Source organism: Gallinula chloropus (assembly GCF_964237585.1).
Source record: "Gallinula chloropus genome assembly, chromosome: 1".
NCBI classification, from domain to species: Eukaryota; Metazoa; Chordata; class Aves; order Gruiformes; family Rallidae; genus Gallinula; species Gallinula chloropus.
Genome location: NC_140085.1, coordinates 145181277 through 145197208, shown reverse-complemented (window position 1 = coordinate 145197208; position 15932 = coordinate 145181277).

Below are 15932 nucleotides of genomic sequence, written 5' to 3'. Positions count from 1 at the left end.
TGTGTGTGTGTGTGTGTGTGAGTGCACATGACTCTAGCAGTTGTTTTGCAGCTTTGAGGTGATGCTCTTTGTTCTCTAATCAATGTTGATGTTCCACTGAAACTAGTTATGACCTAGTTTAATGGAGGTGGGGGAATTACTTGGCCACGGTGGCCCCCCAGCAGAAGCCTCTACTTGGCTGATTGCTTTATTTTTAAGGAAGATAAATGTATGTTGGCATTCTCTTCATAGTCAACTGTGGAAAAATTATACCGTGATTTAGAGAAAAGATAGCCCCTCCATTTGAAAATATATACCCTGGCTGTGAATTAAGCTTTACATCTAATCAACTGCTTAGGTGCACTACAAGGGTTTTTTTTATTTTTCTGTGGAAGTGGAGCATATTCAGTGCCAGCTCCTCTAACTGAGTGTTTAGCAGTAAGAACAAAACCAGGGGAGTGCCACCAGCAGTTCTTACCTGACGGATGGCTGAAGAAATGGGTTGGAAAGGCAGGCAAAGGAACATATACTCGTGTATCAGCAGCAGTAGGGCAGATCCTCTGCCTCACTGATGTTTTCATCAGTGTCTAATTGATACGTGTCTGCTGTAATTCCCACCTCACAGTGCCACTAGGGCCCTCTCCAGCAAACCCCTTTATTAAAGGAACTGGACATTGCTTTGACCTAACCTGGAGTATCTCAGGACACAGCAGACTATAATCATCATCATCATCATCATCATCATCATCATCATCATCATCCAGCTATACTACATGCTATGCTTACATTCTACTTACCACTAATAAACCCTTTGCTTGAATGGTGTCCTTCGTTGCAGATCACAGAGCGGTGGGTTCCACTATTGTCTACGAGAAGGAAGCAGTCCCATAGTACTACAGATAGCAGATAAGTTTTCAAGAGAAATCAAGTTAGAAACAAATTACAAGCCATCTTGCAGATAGTGGACACAAGAAGAGTAATGAAAAATAGGTAAGAAAAGTACAGAGTAAGTACTGTCGTCACATTTTCTGCAAGGAATTTTATTTCAGTGCCAAAGACTTCCAGACTAAACAAACACTGACAGACCTTATCAAGACCTACATTTTTGCCAAGTCTGAATTTCATAATAAACTCAATTTTGAGCTTTCATAAATGTCATCGGCTTTGTATTGATATGGAAAGTTTGTTTTTTAGAAAGTGTAATAACATCAAGACACTTATTCTTCAACTCTTAAAATAATAACAAAACTTAGTTTTGGAAGAGGAAAAGCCTGAGAATGTCACTGTAGATATTTTGCAGAGATACTCAAAAATCACAGAGAATATGAGGCTTAGACCAAAATCATTCCAGTATCAATATCACTGCAAGGCTGATGCCATGCCTTTTAATGGAAAGCAAGGCGCTCCAAGAAGCAATGTGCCTGAGGAGCTTCTAACTTCCATTGGAGCTGAAGAAAAGCACCATGTACAACCACACACAGCCTATTGACCGCTTTAATTTTAAGGAAAACTTAGGCCAAGATAACTTATTTTTAGAAGTTACTTTTCAGCATGACAAACATCAGGAGTTTTGCCCTGGAAGGAATAAATGAGTGAGCTGGCCCAGAAGAAGGTACAGGAGTAATCTGCAGCAGGGTAGGCCCCCAGAGAAGAAAGATACAGAGCAAAACAGCACACAACAAAATTCACAGCATCAACACAGCAAAACATTTGTAACCGTTCATCCTATCTGAGTGATACGTCCTAGGGAGCTGCTTTGGCAGGGGGGTTGCACCTGATGATCTCTCGAGGTTCCTTCCAACCCCAACAATTCTATGATTCTATGATCCTTTAGAGCTTCTTCCTAGAACTTATTTCTGACAGTATCAGGGAGCAAACTGCATTGACAGGAGAGAATGAGGAGCGGAGTTTCGCATGTCCCTATCATTACAGTCTGAGACCTCAATTCAGGACCTAAACAGATTTGTATTTGCCATCAACTCTTCTGACTTCATTCATCAGATGAGGTCTACTTTGACCACAGCTGAAAAATTATATGGGGACTTATGACTATATTCTCCTGAGAAAGAAAAGGGCAAACGCCCTGCACATAGTTGGAAACCAGTGCACTATTCAGCTGATATGAGCAACATTTGAGAGACACCTGATGTCTCCTTGTCCTGCACAACACATCAGCAGCAAGTGGTGAAAGTTTCTCTGGCATACTGCAGCGGGCACCTGAATTCCACAACCTATGAGATACCTACCCATTCCATTTCTGTCTCTCTTGGTAATACTGAAACACTGCAATCTAGGTTTAATCTTTCTGAGAAATGATTTTCCTCGACTTGGTTTCACTGAGCCTTGTTTTGACATAGATTTGCTCTAAAACACCTCTTCATTCTCTGCACTAATTTCCACTCTAGATAACTGTCTTTCACTACCTGTTACTGTATCTCATCCTTCTGGTTCAAAGCTTGTGTTCCTAGCTTGGGTTAACCTACATCCCACTTGCTTTTTTCCCACAGAAATTACTTTTATCACTTAGCACTCACAGGAGCCATTATTGATCATTCCCAATAATTCACCATCCCCAAATACTCGTGACTTTTTGCTACTTACATTGGCTTATGCAGAGGAGACCTTTGCTTCCTAAGGTCCTTCTGTCCAGCCAGATGGCCAGTTTTACAAGCTCACTTTAAACTGGTACCCACATACAATTGGAATGGCTTGCTTGTTCCAGAGACAGACTGATGGACATGTCCAGGACTGCAACAGGGTATATACATAGACAGAGCTAGCAGTATAGCAAGGGAAGGTGAATCCCTCTGAAGAATATTTATGTAGCCTCCCAGAGCACTGCCCTGTCAGATGCTGAATGCCAGCAGCATGGAAAATGCATACACATAAGCAAGTGTGACTTGCCAAACACTAGCTGCAGCAGTGATAGTGCATACAGATTGGAGGCACCTGTATCGACTGAGGCTCTGCAGTGAAATCTCCAAACAGACCCTAAGAATCAGCTAAGCTGAATAATAAATAAAATTTATTATCATAACATTATTTGGGTAAATATAGACACATAAAAATACATTCAGAACATTCCTTCTCTGTCGGGATCCTTTTCCCTCCGAGTGTTTGGTTCTGTTCTGCAAAAGTTATTTGTCCCTAGTGAGGTATACCAGCAGTTACACTAACTGTTCTACTACTTTTTAGAGTGATTTTGTTTAGGAAAGCAGATAATTCAGCATGAAGACAAAGCGAAGTGATGGATTTTTAGGATAAATCGGTTTCATAGACTAGATTTGAGGGAAACATCTGAAAACAGGTTCTTTCTCATTTATTGTTTCATTTGTGTGTATCTAGTTGGCCACAACTGATGTCACTATTGGACATACCAGTGAGTCCCTCATTGAGTGAGTCCCTCATTGACAGTGCTGCCGCAGCCCTAGAAATGGAAGGCTGGCAATTAACAAGAAGCCGCACGGATATGTTCTTCCTCTGGTTTTGAGGACTAAGATATAGAATTTATTCATTCTCCTTCTGAGAGTTATTTTTATTCTTTCATCAAACTTGAAACACATTCTGACTGAAAATGGGCTAATAAAATAACAGTCACTGAACTTATTCCAGAACTATCATGCACATAGCTGTAATGCTAGTTACAGCTGTAAGTGTAAAATGTAGGAATTACAGTATTAAAGTATGGAAATGCTAGAATTGATATACACATTAGTCTTACAAAACATTTTGAAGCAACAAAGTACATCAATATCTAAGCTCTGAAAAAATCCATTGCACAGTAAATATTATCTGCATTTTTGAACAATTAGTAAAAATATCTGCCAGAAAACCAAGGGCAGATCCGTTTCTGAATACACTTCATTCCTTATAAGGTAAATCTTTATGTTGGTCCCAAAATTATTTGTCTATTTGATTAAGGTAGAAGCACACCTTCCACCTTAATCATCTTTTTTTTTTTTTCCTTGAGATGAAGAAGCAGAAAAGTGAACTGCAATAAACTTTTGATAAAATACTTCAGTTACATGATAATATAAAAGTTTGACCTACCCTCTGGAAAACTCAGAAAGAAGTGGCTTGCTCTCTGGGGCCGGGTCCTTCGCACTGATTTCTCTGCTGCAGCTCGTACCAGATGTAGCTGGGAACTCTTTTTAACTGGCTCATGCAATTCATATCTGTAGAAGCAAGATATACAGCTGCATTTTGAGACACTCCCACCCAACAGGGCAGAGCATGCAAATTACTGTAGTGGCCTTACGGACCCACCAGAGATGACATCTCATAGTTCAAATTAATCAGATAACTTTTACCAGTAGGATAGGGTTTCCGCTGATCACGAAGTGTTCTGTTTCAGCATGGTTATACTGCAGCAAGTCTGCTGGCTGCTTACCGGCTTCCTCAAGCCTCTGGGGAGCGCCGGCAGAGGGGGCTTTCAAACAGGGTTTGTTCGAAATAAGAACAAGCCACGGTTCTGCCTCGTCCACTCAGGCAGCAGCTCCCCGACAACGGCTCTAAAAGCCACTGGAGCAACAGGAATCTCCTTTAGTGATGGAAACTCCTTCACTGAAGCTGAGATGGTAAAAAAAGGCTGCTACATCAGCAGCTAAGCCAGGTCTGTGGGGGAAAGGAGTCCCACAGGAAATCCAGAAGTAACTTCGGGAGAGAAAGGGCTAGAGGGAGAAGTCACTGCAGCAGCGGACAGAATCATAAAACCACAGACTGGTTTGGGTTGGAAGGGACCTCAAGGTCCATCTAATTCCAACCCCCTGCCATGGGCAGGGACACCCCTCACTAGACCATGTTGCCGAAAGCCCCATCCAACCTGGACTTAAACACCCCCAGGGAGGGGGCAGACACAGCTTCTCTGGGCAACCTGGGCCAGGGTCTCACCACCCTCACAGGGAAGGATTTCTTCCTACCATCTAATCTAAACCTACCCTCTTTCAGCTTAAAGCCATTACCCCTTGTCCTATCACTACACTCTCTGGTGAACAGCCCCTATCCAGCTTTCCTGTAGGGCCACTTTCAGTATTGGTAGGATATGATCCACTCTACAGTGACCCCCAAGACCAGGTATTCAGGAGGCCAGATGGGCCACCAAACATGTGAAAGACATTTTAGAGAGCACTGGTCAAGACTGCTAAGCAACCTTCCCAGCATCAGCACTAACCCTGAATCCACCAAACCAAAAGTCCCAAACTATCCCCTTCCTGTGCAGCAGACAGTCTAAAGGCATAATTTCAGTACCAAATTAGTCAAGCTCCAGGGGACAAATCAGCTTTTTGCATCACAATAAAATAACCCCTAAAGAGATTTTGATAATAAACAATAAGGTTTTATCCTGTGGTTGTTCAAACTCGTTTTTCCCTGGCAGAGTTACGACTTTCAGTGCTCCTGGGACTGTGCTGTCAGCATGCAGCAGCTCCACACCAATACACAAATATGTAGCTGATTATACAGCAGTATGCAAAATTCTTAGTGATGTCACACCCATGCTTTCCCCAGTTCTTGGTATAGCGTTGTGTTTGAAGTGGTTTAGGTGTTGCACTTCCTGTATGACACAGAACATGCAAAAGAGCTGGAAAAAAAAATAATAATCCACCTGCAGCAATGCAGTCTCACAGCACTTTGGTCAGCTGCTCAGTGTCAGCTCAGATCACTGTCTTGAAAAGCTCATAAATCCCTCCCTGCTCAGGCTCACACGGTTTCATCAGAATCAAGGCCTTCCTCATTTCCTGGTGCTAGAGACTCGGGCAACAAGTCTGGAGTAACCACCTGAATCCAGTGTCCTCTCACCACAACATGTCAGTTTACTCTACAGACAGGTTAATGTAGTCAGGTGAAGATACCTTCCATTGCTTGGGTACAGAGTAAGTTCTTCTGTCATAGAAGTCCACTGAAACTTAGATCAAAGGTGTTCATTGTGTTGCTCCACACCTCAGAAGAGGCCTTCATCTTGTAGTCCATTCCCCATGCCCAGGTTCTTCCCAGATCATTATGCAGGAGGGAAACTGAGCTCCTTGCTAAGGGAGATAGCTTCAGGCCGAGCAAAAGCCATTCTGCAGCTTTTGTAAGAAGCTACAGTTAATGCTGAATGCCCTGTAACTTTTGGCCCCAGCTTCTACAAAAATTCCTACTTGATAAGTCTATCAGAAAATGTTCTTACAGAAACATGTCAGGAAATTTCTTTGAGGAGTTTGATGCATCACAGTGCCAGGGCAGCCTGTACACATAGGACCCCAGCAAGCAAGAGAAGCAGCTGTTTGCTGTGTAAAGACATCAAGAAGTAATGGACTTGAACTGAAACAGAGAACAGTTAGGCAGCAGGGAAAATCTTTTAACAGGGAAGGTAGTGTAGCCCTGGAAGAGTTTGCTGGGAACTTAGGAGAGCTGCTACTAGGCGTTAGACCTTAAAGAAAAAATCTGGTACTGGCATCAAGATGCTGTAAGTTGGCACCACAAGTCCTTACCAACACTCAGAGTCGACGGCCCAGAGATTCGGCTGGTTTTGGCGCAGTATGGCTGCATGAACTTAATTCAAGTTGTGTTGGCAAATTTACTCCTGAGCTGCGAAAAGTATGCCAGTTAAAGCTATGCTAGATACAAAATGTGAAAACCCAGATAGAATGAAGTTCTTGAGATCGCAAGAGTTAGGAGTTTAAGTGTTCAAGAAGAAAAATGATGACACGAAAAAAGATAAAATCCTGAGATAACGAGCAGAGATAGGAAAGCAGCAACTCAGCAGCATCAGGGTTCACTCTGGTTCAAGAAATATGCTTAGTCTACTAACATATTAGTTCTGGCTGCCTAATACCTGCCTCAATTAGCCAGGCAATAATTGCTGCATATATTTTTGCACCCTGCTTGCAGACTGCCATTGCACACAGTAGGGGTCATCTGGTCAGAAGTGACCCTGTCAGGGAACCATTCACTTGTTGAGACTGAGCTAGGGAGCCCTGGTGGAGTTAGCAAATGACTGAATGGCAGGGGAAGCTCTTGTTGGGTGTGTCCATACCCAGGGTAGGTCTAATGGGCTTAGCTGCTGGGGATCCACCCTACTAAGTTTACAGCATCCTTCCTGTTCCTCGTGGTGCCTTCCTTGTGTCTACTATAGACAATCCATGCTTTGTACAAAAGAGAAATTAGAAAGGGTTTTTCAAGGGTTATAGTATTCTGATGGGGATGGACTCCTCTTCCTCCAAGGCAAGAGTTGCCCCTGGTCTTTAGCATTAATGAAGCAGTCCTATTACCACCCACATGGCTATAAAGATGAATGGGCTGGCCCCCAAATATCTCTGCTGGTTCCTTTAATTGGCAAGCTTGAGACAGCTGTCCCAAGAAGACACTGTTGGGGCATACATGCCTAACCAGCATGTACTTGGTTTGTTGGCAAGACTTGGGGGTGCAGGGGTGGCTTCTGTGAGGAGACACCAGAAGCTGCCCCATGTTGGACAGAGCCAGTTTCAGACTCACTGCTGGCCAAAGCTGAGCCTGTCAGTGATGCTGGTGGCACCTCTTTGTTAAAATTTTTAACAAAGGGCAAAAACTGCTGCACAGCAACTGTGAGGGAGGAGTGAGACAGTGTGAGAGAAACAACCATGCAGACACCAAGGTCAGTGAAGAAGGAGGGAGAGGAGGTGCTCCATGTGCCGGAGCAGAGATTCCCCTGCAGTCCATGGATAAGACCTGGTGAGGCACACTGTCCTGCACCCCATGGAGGTCCATAGTGGACTAGATATCTACCTGCAGCCCATGGAGGACCCCATACCGGAGCAGGTCGATGTGCCCTGAAGGAAGCTGTAGCCCATGGAGATCCCACTTTGAAGCAGGTCTTGGCACGACCTGTGGCCTGTGGTGCACCCGTGCTGGAGTAGTCTGAAGGCTGCACCCCATGTAAAGGACCCACACTGGAGCAGTTCATGAAGAACTGCAGCCCATGGGAAAAGCCCACATTGAAGAAGTTTGTGAAGGATTGTGTCTCATGGGAAGGACCTCACACTGCAGCAGCAGAAGAGCATGAGAAAGAAGGAGCATCAGAAAAAAAGTGTTATGACCTGGCCACAACCCCATTCTCCAGTCCCCCTGCACTGCTCACAGGGGAGGAGGTAGAAGACTTGTGAGTGAAAGTGAGCCTGGGAAGAAGGGAGAGGTGGGGAAAAAATGATTTTAGCTTTTTTTTTTTATTGCTCACTATCTTAGTCTGTTATTAGTTGTCAATAAACTAAATTAATTTCCCCAAGCTGAGCCGGATTTGCCCTTGACAGCAACTGATGAGCAATCTCCCTGTCTTTATCTCAACCTATAAGCTTTTTATAGTATTTCCTCCCTATGTTCTGTTGAGGAGGAGGAGTGATAGAGAAGCTTGGTGGGCCCCTGGCATGGCAAGGCCCCACATAACCGTCGGTGAGAACACCCACAGTGACAGAAAAGGAATAATAAGAATTTAAGTGTTACAAATCCATCAGTGTTTTTATCATACTCCTCCTTCATCCCACCAAGGCAGAGCTTTTTAAGTCTCTTACCAGGTTTTCAGCTGTGTTTTAAAGTTAAAAAAATGCAAAATGGAGGTGAGAGTATCTTGAAGGAAGGAATTGGCAAAAGTAACAAGAATTATATCTTCCTCTTTCAATGTGTCAATATGCTGTTCAATTTACCATTGATTTGTTACCTGGGAAGTTATTTGATCACCAGCAGTTTATAGAAGTACTTAACAATGACAGCCATGCTTGCCAGGCCAAAGATGATATTCAGAAAATAATCTTAATGTCACCACCGAAGCCTCTGTATCTTAAAAACAAATTCTCTTTTTTAAAAAGTTCTCAATTTCTCTGCCTCCAGCCTTGCCCCAAAATGAGAGCAGCTGGGTTGCCATCCCACAGAGGCTGGATACAGCCAGACAGAGCAAAAATAACAGCAGCTGTTCTGAATGTCACCGGGCTGGCGGCAGGATCCCTGCAGGGAGACCACAAAGCCCACCAGAGAGGGGAACAGTGCAGTACATCTGTTGCTCTTATGGAAATGAAAATACACTGCTGAGTCCCCATGATCTTCCATGCCCACAGGTGTTCCTGTCCATGGATGCTGGAGAGATGTGAGTCAGAGCAGGCAACTACCTTTGGGCTAGAAACTTATCCAAAGTTTATCCACAAAAGAAAACCTGAATAAACCAGCCCTCCTGCGTTCAAATAACTTCAGGGCACAGACAAGATGTGTCTAAGGGAAATCTTCCAAATTTTAAGTCAAAGGCCATCAGTTCCCAGTGGTTGTTGCTTGGTGCATCAGCACAGACTAATTCAAGAAGACCCAGGCTCTTACAGCCAACCTTCCCCTCAGAGTACAAAGGAAACTAACCTCCTCCTGTGCAGCACCCGCTCTATTTCCCATCACTGTGGAAACAGAAGGCTATTCAGCACACCATTGTTGTTCATATCTGAGCTCTTCCCTGAGAATAAGGAGTTTTTTCTACACAACTTCTTAGGAAGAAACTTCTATAAATACGTGGTATTCTGGAAATCATAACTCAGATGCAAAAGGCACATTTCTTATTAATTTACACAAATAAACCAAATTGGGATTCTCCAGAAAGTCACAGAAGATAATTTGCTGCCAAAGGATATTTTTCTTAAAGACTTTTTACTAAATAGCTTGTGTGTTCCTTAATGTACGTGAATTACTGGAAGCTAATGTGTAACTGATAAAAGAGGGTCATGACATACTGACAGCATGCAGGACCAGAGGTTTAATTCTAAAAATTATTCATATGTGGGAAATATTAATGTTCTTATTGATAATACGGTTATTAAAGAAAATTACTTCTTTAGTCTATAGGTTGTGAGCTGGGTTTTTAGAAGAACATTTTCTGTGATAATTATCTCAGATCTGGCTGCAACTTGAGACTTGCATTCCCTAAAAGTTTAAAATAGTTTGGGAAAAAACCCAAATCTTTCCACAAAAACTAGAACTTCTTAATTTTTGCTATGAAAAGGAAATGTGTCACCCAAATTTTTTTATTTTTCCTAGTTGAAGCAGACAGATGTCTAGATCCCAAGGAGTGCCCTGTTAGACTTCAAAAATGTTTAGGGCACCTAATCCTCAGACCTTAGTGCATCTGTCAATGCAGGAAGACCTGCATGAGAACCTTCTCTGGTCCTGGCTCCCAAGAGCTAGTTACATGGAATCTAGGATTAAGTATGTCAGCACCTGAGCTGCTTATTGTAGAACAGTATGCATCCAGTTTGGCCAGCCTCAAGAAATTTTGGAAATACAGTTTCTGATCTCGGTAAACTGTAAAGACAACGAATGGCACACAGAGTTCATTTCAGCACTTGTCACCTGAGGTTTCAGGCACTGTTCTTTCATCATGAAAATATGTATACTCAAGACTTTTTTTTTTCCTGTCCCCTCACTAATCAAAACTCCTCTTTATATGTAGAACTTTCTTGCAGCTCTCCACATGATTTCCTGCAAGTCTTCTTGGGAGATGAGCAGTTACAGGAGTGCTTCTTTTCCCATCAATCTAAAATGAGCAATTTGCTCTCATCCATGGTCACCATATGTACTCCTACTGCATAACACAGTCTTGGTGTATCAATTGCTCACCTTCCTATGCACCTCCAGGTCAAACTCCTCATTTCCATAGGATTCTACACAGAAAAGCACCTATATGTAACTATGACCTGTAGCAATCCCAAGCAGTCTTCACCAGGGATACTTCACAAATTTGAGAGGTCAGAGTCCATGACCAGAGGCCAAGCTTCCTAGACTTTTTTGTCTAGCCTACAGAGGTGAACTTGCTCAATGCCTTCCACATGATAGCAGTGAAGAGCATGCTGTGCATTGTATGACATAAGCAGGTACATCTCATCAAATCACAGCCTCATCACACACTGGAGCCTAACAGCCATACTAACACTAGTCCAGGACTGAGGCTCTAGGACCCAAATGTTGGAAGTTCACGATCCTGTAAAACCAATCGAAACACTGACCACTCCGTCAGTCAGTTCAGAAGCAGAATGATTTCTTATGGATAGTGGATAAATTTTCATGAGATCAGGTGTCCTTCAGCTTTATTTGGTTTGGTATTGTCAGAAGTTGATCTACACAAAGCACTATTCACAGAGAAATGATCTTACCAATACATAGAAAGTAATCAGCTTTCACTACCTGGGAAGGAAATCTTGGGGTCATTTTGGTTCTTCTCTGGAAACAGTCTGTTGTTCAGGAGCTGCCAAGAGGACGAATATATTGCAAGGAGTTATTAACAAAAGAACAGAGAACAAAACAGGAAATGTTGCTATACTGATGCAACATATCCTTATCTTGAGCACTGGATGTAACTCTGGTCACCAGTGACCAAAAGGTTATAACAGCATGAAAAAAGTTACTGAAAAGAGCAGTAAGAATACCGGAGGTACAGAGGGCTTTTCCTACAAGGATAAACCAAACTGACTGGTATTCTGCAGCTGAGAAAAGGAAGGACTTCCAGACCTAGGAAAAATTACATGGGGAACAATTTTTCAGCACCTCTCACAATGAAAGAATTAGGGAAATAATCGAGCTCATGGTTAAAGCAGAGAACAGTACTCTTCACATAAATAAAAACAGAAATTAATTGCCACATGAACTGATCAAAAGTAAATTGACAGATAGTTTCAAAAGCCATGATTCAAATTTAGGAAGGAGAGATACATTCTTCACCATTTAAGATGCTTTTGGATAAGCTACATGAATTTGAGAATGTCCATCCTCTGTGATTGACACTGGCAGAGTGCATCCATCAGTTTTTGCTGGGTTGTGCTTTTTGTTTGTAACAGGATAAAGACAGAATCACAGAATTGTAGGGGTTGGGAGGGACCTCAAGAGATCATCAGTTCCAACCCCCCTGCCAGAGCAGACTCCCTGGGACCTGGAAGCAGAGGGTGGTGGAGATTGTGTGTACTGGTGTGATAGTTTTTATGTTCTTATGTTAACAGGAAAACACAAGAAACACAAAAGTGGAAGTAATTCTTGAGTTTAAATTCTTTTTTTCTTTTTTTTTTTTTGGGGGGGGGGAGTGTCAGTTCATTTCATCTCACAAGTGCTGTGCTGAATAATTCTGCTGAGAGCCAAAAGAGATATTTTTCTTACCCTGGTTTCACCAGGAATTCCTGCAGAGCCTGGAGATCTGGTGCCCTGAGGTCTCAAGTTATGCTTTACAAAAAGGCTTGTTCCCCTCCTTTCCTTTGTTCTTGCTCTGGAGTTCAAAACCGTGCTGGATAGGGGGAGGGGAAAGCTCACAATAACAAATTTCCATTCTTTGTGGCTCAGAAATAGAGAGAAATGTAGATATATAGAAAAATTAATTCCTAGCACTGAGAATAAATGTAAGATAGCGAGTTTTTGCATTTCTAAGCACAGAAACAAATAATTTTATGCCAAGAGATGGTTTACTTTTACAAATCCCAATTTCACTGAAGCCTCAAAGTCCTTTGGGGAAACAGACTTCCTGGCACACTTCAGTGTGCACTGAGGCTCTGTTGAAACCTCACCAAGTTAGGCCCATGGGTGTCCTGCTCAGCAGCACATGAGCTATGCTTCTGGAGCCACGCTCTTCTGCCTTGGGTACGGCCTCACTAACCATCACTCCCCCTTCATTTCAACTGGTCACTCCGCGCTCTGTGAGCACAATAGGGAATGAAACCTCTCTCTGCTGCAAATTGCCATTGAAATGCACCACAAACAGTGTTCCACAGAGATAAGGTCTAGACTGTAGACACATGACAAGGCTTGACAGGGTCACCACATCAACTGCAGACTCCATTTGTACTAGAGTGGGGAATTTGGGGAAAAACTTGCATACCAGCTGATTTGGGCCCTCCTGGCCATCTCCACTTCTGGGGAAACTGCACCTTATTGCCAAAGATAAACCACATTCCACCTCCTTCGTCTTTACAGAAGAGCAACTGAAACAAGTAGGACTAAAAGAAGAATTCAAGGATGCTTAGTTCTATTACCTGATGCGGGCATGTTGGTATCTGTCAGGGCACATAAACACCCCTAATAGAGAAGTAGAAGTAACAAAAATTATTAAAAAAATATTTAAGAAAAGAATATGAGTTCTGTGAATATCCACCCTGCAAAGACTCACAAATCATGGCATGTAAGCTCTCATGTTCGATTGACTCCATAGAGTCAGCGTGCACCATGTAGTGGACTCCCAAGCCAGTGCCAGCCATCCTGTATGGTTCGTTCAGGTAACTGCACGTGAGTGAGTGTTACAGCCTGTGTCCAGGCTACTGATTAACTCACTTACGACCTTGTGTCTTAGATAAATAGTCTGACATCCTCAGGTGACATCACATGAGTGCACACTATGTAACACACTAGTCATCAGCTACGCCACCAAGCCAAGGATGCTCCCTGACCGACTGTATTGCGTCAGCAGCCCCTGTGCAGACATACCCACACTGCTGTGGATGTGATAGGACAGATGGGTGACGTGGAGGTAATGGGGTCAGGCAGTGCACATCCAGGCAGTAATAAGATTTCTGTGTTCTTACTTTAAAGACACTGGGGACTAGCAGGAGAATTCTTTCCTGGTATTCAGCATGGAGAAGAGAGGGTGGTCAGGCATGCAACAGAGCGGTTTTGGTGGTCATCTAGCCTCCAGTGAGGGTCAACCCACCTCACACACTCAGAACCCCACACTCTGAAAAGGACCAGGATTTGTCTCCAATGTAAAATCATTTATAAGTCAGTCAGAGAACAATCCACAATGCCCAGACAAGGCTTTCAGTCACAACACTTATCCAGAAGAATTCCCCACCCTGCCCACAGAAACTGGGATGCTACATGCTGGGGTTTATAAATCATGGGGAAGACAGAGAACAGCCAAGACTGAATTTGGCTCTAGGCCCTTGGGGGGCTCCCTCACATTTGCTTTCAACAAGCAAAACTGTACTACCAGGTACAAGTTGGCCCAGGTGGCTAAGAAGAAACAGGAAGCATCCTAGGAGGAGTAGAAGGATCATCTTCTTCAGGGCAAGAGAGGTCACCAGTTTCCTGATGAGTGCTCTAACCACAAAGCTAGCATGAGAATGAAGCACTGAGCGGGGGCACATCATACATTCTGATATTTTTATGTCACCGGGACCGTTTCTGCTCTGTTAGCATCTATTCTCAGAAGACAGATAACGAGCTTACATCATGACTGGGGGTGGATAAGCATTTCCTGTTAGTTCTCCCTAGTGTCAACACCAAGGACAAGAGTATCCAATTTAGGGAGTAGAGAACCCTCTGAAACTCTTAGACGTCCTCACCTTCTGCCACTGGCTGGATCAGGCCATCTCTTTCCCTTTGGGAGGTGTCTTTGGGCAGACATTGCAGATAGGCACTCACATTTCTAGCTCTGCAGGATATCACAGAAGTAATACTATGTCCATGCAAAACAATTTATTCTAATTTTCTCAGGCAACCAGAAGTTGCCTGAATTGCAGTGCTTTTGTGGAGGCCCCTTTCCACAGACTTTCCTCCTGCTACAGACCTTGTTGATACTGTAAAGTCTGCATGAATTTTCTATCAGGTTGGTTTTCTGCCCCAGCAAAACCTCAGGTGTCAGATCTGACCTCTGGGTAGCCACAACGTTGGAATTTTAAAAGTTCAGTAGAAATGGCAGGACCAGAAAAACAGTTTAATCTCTCCCCCCATCACCAGCAGAAGCACTCTTTTTTCTATGAATTCATATGCTAAAGGATGGAAAGACACAGTTTTAAAGTAGTCATAAGTAGAACAGCAACTCTGTGGCTGATAAACCAATGAAGGAAACATCTGTAAAGCAGTTACTACATTATATATCCTTTGAAAAATAGTAGGGAGATATTGAAGTCCTTGAGTTATTATTCTTATTCAGAATATTCTATTCTTGTGCTGTCTTTCTGGAGTAGTTTATTATGAAGTTTCAGAAATGACTGAATTACACAAGATGTGCTCATTTGTACTTGACTATTACTACCTCCATGGGTTTCTTTTTTTGTTTTGGCCATTTGAGTCAAAAAATGTCTGGAAAGAAGGACCTAACTTCTTATGACTGAAATTTTGTCAAAATTAATGAGAAAAAAGAAGCACCCAGAAGTTTCAGCCAAAATGCAATAGGAACCAGTAAAAATGTCATCTGCATCAAGACAAAATAAATATTTATGCTTCAAGTCTAAGACCAGTGACGGCAAAAGAAGTAAAACCTGCTCTAGCAAAATGTTTCCAGGTGGCTTTCACCAACAGGGTCCCTTCAAGTGGTTCATTAAAGCTTCAAATGACTAAGAATGCATTTACTGCAACAAACAATGTAAATACCAGATATTGAATCAACAAACATCTAGTTGGGATTACTGAAATCACAGCAAAATGGCAAATTCTCAGAAGGATAAAAGCAACTGTGGATCCTGTTGAGGCAAAGTAATGCACCACAGCAACAACAAACCCTGTTGACAAGAAGGAACAGGAGGTGACAGACAAAAGAGTTTACAATTCAGACAAGATTATTCCTTCCAAGATTTGACATTTATTGAATGAATTTATCAATAAATGGCATGGAAAAAAAAAAAAGAAACGAAAGAAGGCTTGTCAACAGTGGTGGTAGCAAACTTTGATGGAATAGCTCCATCCTTGTATTGCTTTTATAGTTCAAATCATAGGAACATGACAACATGAACTATTAAGAAAAATAAAGAATAAGATCACATCCAACATACACCATAACTTTGCCTCAATACTCTCCTAGCCTCCAGTTGCTATAAGCACCAGGAATTTCCTCAGCCTGTCATGTTTTATCTGTTTATTCACCTCCTATTTGATCTGTCTTCCAAATCTCCCAGTATGGATTTCCTACTTCTGCAGTTTCCTCAGGCAAGGAGTTACACAGGGCTGCTATCTCTCTTCTGAAGATGCATCATCTTTTCTCTTTAATGTACTGGATGGCC